The sequence below is a fragment of the Sorghum bicolor genome, chromosome 10 (genome assembly GCF_000003195.3).
Source record: "Sorghum bicolor cultivar BTx623 chromosome 10, Sorghum_bicolor_NCBIv3, whole genome shotgun sequence".
NCBI lineage: Eukaryota > Viridiplantae > Streptophyta > Magnoliopsida > Poales > Poaceae > Sorghum > Sorghum bicolor.
The window spans coordinates 12,052,362-12,061,174 of record NC_012879.2 but is presented as its reverse complement, the minus strand read 5'-3'; the positions used below and the strand labels follow the sequence as shown (position 1 = coordinate 12,061,174).

Here is an 8,813-nt window from a genome sequence, read left to right as displayed (position 1 = left end):
ATTGTGGAAATATATAAAAATAGCTTTGTGAATTATTGTGGAATCATGAGATGTGGTCTTAGTGTTTCCGTGGTGAGCGCCATTACTTAGCTATGGAGGGTAATGACTTTGATGGATCTGTGCTTGCACGACGGTGTAAGTTATGGTATCCTACTTGTGGGAAAAGTGTACAACCTCTGCAGAGTGTAAATCTATCTGGATAGCCGTGTCCGCGGTCTCGAACGGGTTATGGTTTGGTTTCAACAACTAGATGGGTTGGGATGAGTGAAAACATGAGAGTGAGTGTGATTTTGGAAATAAATGGTTCACTGCCATTGTGTTGTGGGAATAAACGTTCAACAACACTTAAAATTGTGATAAAACCCCCATTTTCAGAAATACTATCATATGTGGAAAAAGAGGTCTTTTACAACAGTATTTGTGAAATGAAACCTTGCATGTGTAAAAAGATAGCTTTATGCAAATAAAACTAAGCCTCATCCTTGATTTATCCATATGCATATATATTGTTATCCCCTTCCGTAGGGTAAGGTTGGATTTGCTGAGTACTTTGTACTCACCCTTGCTTTATTAAACAGAGGAAGATCCGGACTTCGATCCTGAAGTGGCGTTCGAGTAAGGTCGTGTCTGCACCCAACTAAGCCTGTGGCATTGGGACTCGTCAGATGTTCGATGGCGATATCGTTTGTTTCTGGGTCCTTTGGACATATGTTGTATTTTGGTGTCTTATTATTATCGCGTGCCTTCCTTGTCCACGCTTTCCAAGACTACTGCGCTGAAACTTATCTGATGTAATAAATGTGTTACTAGCCTCCTGGGACTAGTATTGTATCACATTTGAGTTCCTGATTTACCAGGGGCGCTTCACCGCAGCTCGTGGATCTAGGGGCAGCGGCATCCATCCCACCGCCCTACACCTCCCGTCGAGCCGCCGAGTGACAGCGTGCGTGAATCCGCCTCCTCCGCTATGCCTCTCCTACCTTGCGTCCCGTGCTCTAGGAAAGAGGCAGCGGCGTCCCGGAGTCAAAGCGGCGTTCGAGTGGAGGAGACAATGGAGGTAGAGCGGCGTAGGAGAGCTGTGTCTCAAAGGCAGAGCAGCGTCCGAGCGGAGGAGGCGGCGGAGGCAGAGCGGCTTCCTAGCTACGGAGGCGAAGCGGCAACGACGCGTCGACTAGCCTGCGTCACGAACAAGCGTGATGGCGACGTGATGGCGAGGGAGAGATTGGCCTTGAGGAGATGGAGAGTCGATGTCGGGAAGAGCAGAGTCGCGTGTCACGATTCACGCATGCGCTGGATGGGATGAGTGACGGTTGAGTGATGAGGTTTGGTCCCTAGAATCTGATCCGTTGGATTTGAGTGAGTAAGAGAAAGGAGAGGTTAAAGTAAAATCTTATCCGTTCATTTGAAAGGTTGGCTGATATTAGGTGCAATTTTTTGGGTGGTTGTAGGATAGTCATGACTGTGGTGGATAATTATTGGTGTGGTTGTGTAAAGTTCACAACTGGTGTATTATACGTGGTAGAGACAAACAAAAGTGCTACAGTGTCGAAATCCAAAAAAAATTCGTATCTAAACAAAGCCTATAGCAAATGGAACAAAGAGCAAATGTACCGTTCGATAGCAGAAGTGCTTTTATGTAACATGACGGATGCATGGCAACACATTTGGAACTGACGAATGCAAAACACAGGACCATAAATAGAAGGAAAGAAAAAGCTCTGCACTGGCACTGCGCAGTGACAAAGTGATTAGAGCTGCAGTCACGTTGAATCAACATCTAACAATGGCTGCCACGGCTAATTGATGAGGCACATTTCACAGCTAGAAAGTACATATCAAGAATTGAAATAATATAACTGTGAACTTAATTCCTAGCATCACTGAAAATAGACAAGATAGTTTGTGCCTTTGGTCTATGCAACAAGACCACCAGCGGATAACAACATATATTGCTACCAAATACCGTGTCAACCACACAAACAATGTTGAAGACGATATAAGGGGATGACCAAGGTCTCAGGCGGACCCAAACACAGTCATCCACTTCTTATGCTTTTCTATGTCTGCAGACGAGACACTCTTCTGGACCTTCATGAGGGCCTCCACAAAGTCGCACATGGTCACTGGGTCCTTGGCTATCCCATTCTTTGACATGTTCTTGATCTCTTCACGGGTCTTGCCTGCTATCTTGCACCTCATACCGTTCATTGAAGCATCACGGCAAACATTTGTCAGATCATCTCCACTATAGCCTTCTGTCCTCCGAGCAACCTCATCGATGTTAACATCCACAGCTATCTGTCGATGTAAAAGAAGGTACAGCAATAACAATAAGCCACTGAAGATATGACACAGTAATTGATAATCCACATGTACAGAATTAGAGTAGTGAGCAAATTCGTTAAAAAAACACCAGTGCAGTTCTTAAATAAGTATCCATTTTCAAGGGCATTTACTTATCATTAGGAAAATCAAAAATTCATAAAAGAAAAAAAATGCAGGCCAACATATATATACTGGTTATATGCAGGCCAACATATATATGCAGGCCAACATATATATGCAGGCATGTACATGTGATTTCAGAAAATTAAGTGCCAACAATTTTGACATGTGCATCATGGTATGTCTGATAAAATCAATTTGTTCACAAAGACTCAAATGAAACAAAGGAAAGGAGATAAATATATCACAAGCTGATCTTGAAAGATATCTCCAACACATACCTGAACTGTTCTAAGATTAATGTTGATAAGTGCCTTTCTACTTTCAAAATCTGGAAGTGGAATATAAATACGCTTTTCGAACCTCCTGCTGGGCAATTTAAGAGTCAACAACCCACATTAATGTGAACAAAAGTAGCATATTCCCTATTCCAAATTATAGTTTTCTTTTGCTTTCTCCTAAATCAGACTTCTCAACTTTGACCAAAGTTTTAGAAAAATATATTAACATCTACAACTTTGAATTTGAATAAATGCACTGTTAATAAATATTTCATGGATAATTTTATGAAAATAAAATTGATATTGTAGATATTGATACATTTTTCCATAAACTTGGTCAAAGATAAAAAATGACTTAAGATAAAGTTAAAGTGAACTATAATTTGGATTGGAAGTGGTAGATGCGTTTGGAGAAGAGAAGTATCAATGGCAAAAGTAGTAGCATACATGGGAATAGTCAGGTAAAAGATAATAATGAAAAACAAAAAAAATAGTGTTTTCATGTGGAACATAAATATCTAGACTAGAGTAAATGATAACTAGCAGGTAAAATGCTGCTAGCCTAGTTATAGGCAAAATTCTGTTGAACCAGTAAAAAAAAGTGTCATGGATACAGCATATGCAACAAACAATTGAGTTAGAATTTCTAAGAAAAAAAATCACCAAGATGGAAGATACGCATTAGGTAAGTTTAACATACTTGTGTTTATATGACATGGTATATATAAGGCAGCATTGGGCGTAGCCTCCGATCAAACACAGCCCACACTCAAGCCTAGATGCCTACATCACTGGCTGGTTTGACGGCCCAGCTGCTGTCGTGGGTGCATGGTTTTTGTCCTAGCGGGGATATAATGTGAATTTGGGATGACTAGCACTATTTTTTCAGCCTCACCCGTGAACACCTATAATCCTCATAGAAGTGTCTGTGCTTAACTGCTTACATACTGTGTTGGCTACATGTCTTATACAAGGTGCAGGTTTGTCTCTCGTAAATTACATCTTCCATATACTGCAGTTATGAACTACGATAGTTTCTTATCTTACCAAACAAACAGTGGTCAGTGGTGTGACAAATGCAGCATGAATGAGACAAAACGATTATGTCAAAAGTTGAGAAATCAAATAAAATGCGCCTCCGACTTCGACAGTATCTAACACTACTAGCAGCACCACTCAAGCAATCAAGCTCTACTGCTATGGTATGACTGGTTTATGTGAAAACCATCCTATGCATCTTCCAGGTATCAACCCCTATTCATAAGTAGGCAGTAGCACCTAAAATGAAGTGAATATGAGAATAAGAGTTTGCCAACCTCAGTGCCTCATCAATATCCCATGGAAAATTCGTAGCAGCCAGAACCGTTACAATTTTTGGCTGACCATCTTCAGTGGTGGAGCTATTGTTTAAACCATCAATTTGCACTAGAAGTTCAGACTTCACCCTTCTTGATGCCTCGTGCTCACCAGATGCTCTGATATTTACAAAGAAAATGGATAAATACATTAACTGGCAATATAGTTACAATTTTCGTTGTCCAGCAGAATGATACATTCATGCTTATGATGCAAAATATTAAGGAATTTTTCATTGACTTGAAGACATGAACAACAATTAGCAAAATTAAATTGACATACCCACGCGATGTGCATAAGGAGTCAATTTCATCAATGAAAATTGTACTTGGAGCTTTGGCCCTCGCAAGGTCAAATAAACAACGGACCATGCGCTCACTCTCGCCGCGCCATTTAGAGGCCAATGTTGCAGAGGAAACATTAAAGAATGTCGTTCCACATTCTGTGGCCACTGCCTTTGCCAAAAGAGTCTTTCCTGTGCTTGGTGGACCAAACATAAGAACTCCTTTACAAGGTCGACGAATACCCTGATAAGGAAGAGTAGACATAATTAGCAACTATGTATAGAGTTTACAATGGATGAAAAGGACTACAAGAGAGAAAAGATTGGTTGGGTTCATGATCATTCGAGAACAACATGATCCAAATTGCAGTCACAATTAAGAAAACAAATACAAGTATCCAGAAACCATCCGTGGCACCAAATAAAGGAAGCACCAGTTTCATGCCATATCATATCCATGGTCATAAACATAAAAGAGTAAAAATTCAAAATGATTAGGGTTCCAAGCAACATTTTCTACAGTGGTATAGAAAAACCAGTAATTGTGCATATCTAGACGATGTCCATGCTAGAGCACTAAGAAACTAGTTGCAATGCCAGATCATTCCCATCGCTATGTGCCTGTAAAATTTGCTAGCGCCAAGAATAAATAAACATCTTTCAGATACTTTACAGTGCTATGTTTGAACCAATAAGAGACTGCATAGCAGATATTACCTGAAAATATTCAGGCATCCAGACAGGAAGCTGAACTGCTTCACGGAGGAGGTCTTTGGCCTTACTAAGTCCGGCAACATCATCCCATCTTAGTCCTGGAGTAGAATCCAGAACATCCATTTCAAGCATTGCAGCTAAGTCCATATCTGGCCCTTAATACTGAGCCTTCTTGGACTTGCCTTCCTCAGCGCCACTACTCTGGAAAATGATGTTTTTTCAGAAACTTTATCATTACAAGTAAGTCAGTAGCTGGCAATTTGGCCAGAAAAAAAAGGAGGTCACTGGCAATTGCCTATCTTGGCAGAAGGATGATAACAGGGGTATATGATTGTACACGTGCATATTCTAGTGTCCTGATTCAGAACCTAATGATAGGCACTGCCGTTTCATCATAGTTTTATGTTATCTCCTTTTGCCATCTAAACGTCAATTCTCGTCTAGTATGCTACTATGCTAGCATGCTATGCCTAAAAGATATGCAGACAATCTAGGCACAGAGGAGATAAGTGGTAAATGCGAGTATATCAACATATATAGATAAGAGACTTCATTTGACTGAATTGTTATCTCATCTTCAAGATTTGATCATTAAGTACGCTGACCCAGGTTGCCACCACAGCGCCTAGGCATCAGGGTCCCGACCAAGACAACCTGCTAATCACAACTGCATACTTGGCAGCCTCCCTGGACACAGGTACAGAAGGGATAGATGATGATGATATTGAGTATTCATCTTAAAAATCTATTATGTTAGCCACCTTATAGAAAGCACAGTGAATTAAGTGGCAATAGACGATTGATTGAGCAATACACCAAAGAAATATGTTTACTCAAATTCTGTGTGCACTGAGAAGGTGCTAGTTTGAAAGGTATATACACATGAGAACTAATTATAAAAGAAGCGCATAATCTAGATGCTTTGTTTGAGGTATAAAGGTATTTTTTCTACTATGAATATTGATACATAGATGTACTTCCAAAAACAAAAAAAAAACAAGTTACTAGCACATCAATTAGAGTCAGATAGTTTGCCTTATGTCAATGTGGACAATGGAAATTAGAATGAATACACATCATATTTTTTGAAACAAAAGATTTAGGTATGCAAACACTTATTTGATAGAAATTACCGCTGAGTGAGCCTTGATTGAACTTGGTTTTCCTTTCCTTACACAACTCTTAGAGGCAGCTGACGATTTAACCGCATAGCCTCTTTTACTCCCATTAGGTTTTGCGCTTTGGCTAGGTGTTCCAGTCCTTGCTGAACCATGTGCCCAGGCTCCATCTTGGGAGGATTTTCTTGCACCAGATTGATGTCTTGATGGTCTTCGGGTTGCTTTAGCCCTTGGTGGAGCCCACACATCAGGATCATCAAAGGGTGCTGGTGAAGATGTGGGATACTCGTCCAATGGTTGGAGAACAAATGATTTATTATTGGAGCGAATAGGAGGTGACGATGACCGCCTCGTCCCAGGAGCTTCTTTACGGGACTTTAATTGAGCATCCAACTGTTTCGTAAGTTCCATTTCTTCATATATTGCGTTCTTGCAGTCCAACCATTTCGTACGAATCTTAGCATTATTGTCCAAAGTAGTTAGATGCCTGTATGGTTAAGATTAACCTTAATAACATGGAACACAAATAAGAATGTGATGAATTTCCCCGCCCATTGGGACAGTGCTTCAAAGCTATTATGTATGTAACAGTAACTTTGACATGATTCCACCGTTCTATATTGAACACACCACATACTATTTTGAAACTTTAGCAAGACTAAAATAAAGAATCAAAGCATACAGCTGTTTCACAATTTTTTTAACTTCACCCATTATTTTCTGATGATAGTTCATCCATTTTGTATGAATCGGTATGCCTGCATAGTTTATCCATCATATACTAACATGAAGTACAAGGAAAATATTTTTTTTAAGCTTTTCAATATCTTCCCACACCTACAGTATTCGACTATTACCGTCAAATTTATCCTACATAAGCTAGTTGATACTAAATGAAAAGGAATGTGAATCATTTCTCCTAATAATATATGGATGCAAACCAATTATATTTGTCTCTTTTTCTCTTTCAAAAAAAAATGAAAACTAAAAATGGGGATAGACCTAATAACAACATAACCGGCGTTTCAGCAGAAAGCACACCACAGAGCAAAACTAAGACTGACAAACAACTGAAAGCATGCAGCAGCCGAAATGAAAACCGTTGCCGTGCGGCCAAACCGGTAAATCCGCGCGGGCTGGGCATGCATCGCGATTCACACACCGACCGATCGCTAATAATTCGCCGTAGTGGCCTGATAGCCACCGAAGAATCCACGGCATAATAGGGAAGCTCACTTGTCGATCTGGACGATGGCGGCGTTGAAGAAGGTGATGGAGGTGTCGTAGCAGCCGGAGCCCTCGACCAGGTACTCCCGCGCGCGCTCGAGGTACTCCTCCAGCAGCGCCGCGCGGGGATGATTCGCCATTTCCGCCGCCGGCGCGGATGAGATCCGGCTAGGGTTCCCGACGAATTGCGTGGATTGTTGGTTGGTTGTGGGAGGAGACGAGTGATAGAGAACTCCGAACCCTGCCAGCCGAAGGTGATCGCTCACTGATTTATATTACTTCCTCACAACGAGCAGGTCGTATGTTAGTTTAAGATAGAATGCATGTGTTCTGCATGCACACGAGCACTAAATTAAAGCTGTGGTCAGCCGTGTGCATAGGAGAAGACGTTGGGATCGGCTCCGTTTGGTTTTGAAATCGAAAATCGAAATTTTAGGGGACGAAATGCATGGTGTGGCCGTGTGGTGGGGCTGGGGCCGCTGTCAATATATCTAAAGCTCCATTTTTTTTGTCATTGACAAAGGACCACCATGCGTCTGACTTAGACCTTCACCCGTTACAAAAAATATTGAATGGTTCCAGGTCCGCATTCCAGCACAGAAACGAACGGACCCTAATCTATATTACTACAAATAAACCTACCAATCCAACTGGAACAATTTCACGGCATCCATTCCAGCCCTGATGATCTCTTCATATTCGGAGATCATCGCATATGTTTGTTGATGATCAACCACAAGTCAACGACAAAATGTAGTCTCAGTTGGCCGGTTTTTGTCTACAACTTTTTTTTTTCACCTCACACATAGTCAAGTGAAAGACAATTTGTACAATGTGTTATCTATTTGACAGTCTAGTAACTATTTAATACTTTCAAACAATGATCAAACATAGATAGGATTATATCAAACACAAATATAATGAACATTATCCTGTGTGTTGAACTAAGACAATAACCGATCTTGTATAGCTGTATCCTTAACTCTGTTTTCATTAGCTCTCTCTCTTCATCGTTAGGTCTACTAATAGTTAGCAAAATATTCCCCCATTTGGACCTTGTTTAGTTCCCAATAAATTTTGCAAAATTTTTCACATTCCCATCACATCGAATCTTGCGGCACATGCATCATGGAGCATTAAATATAGATAAAAAAAATAAATAATTGTACAGTTTGCCTATAATTTGCGAGACGAATCTTTTCAGCCTAGTTAGTCCATGATTAGACAATATTTGTCAAACACAAACGAAAGTGCTATAGTGTCCATTTTGCAAAAAAATTTGGAACTAAAGAAGGCCTTGTTTTGCATGTTGGTTTGGTGTTTGATGGTAATCTCAGGTGTTGAGCCTTTAGCACTAATGTCTTTGCTCGTTAGAATTCGTCCAATGAT

At 40.5% G+C, this 8,813-nt stretch overlaps 1 pseudogene; it reads right to left on the bottom strand.

Moving 5' to 3' along the window:
* LOC8062091 lies at positions 1,706–7,684 on the bottom strand (annotated as a pseudogene).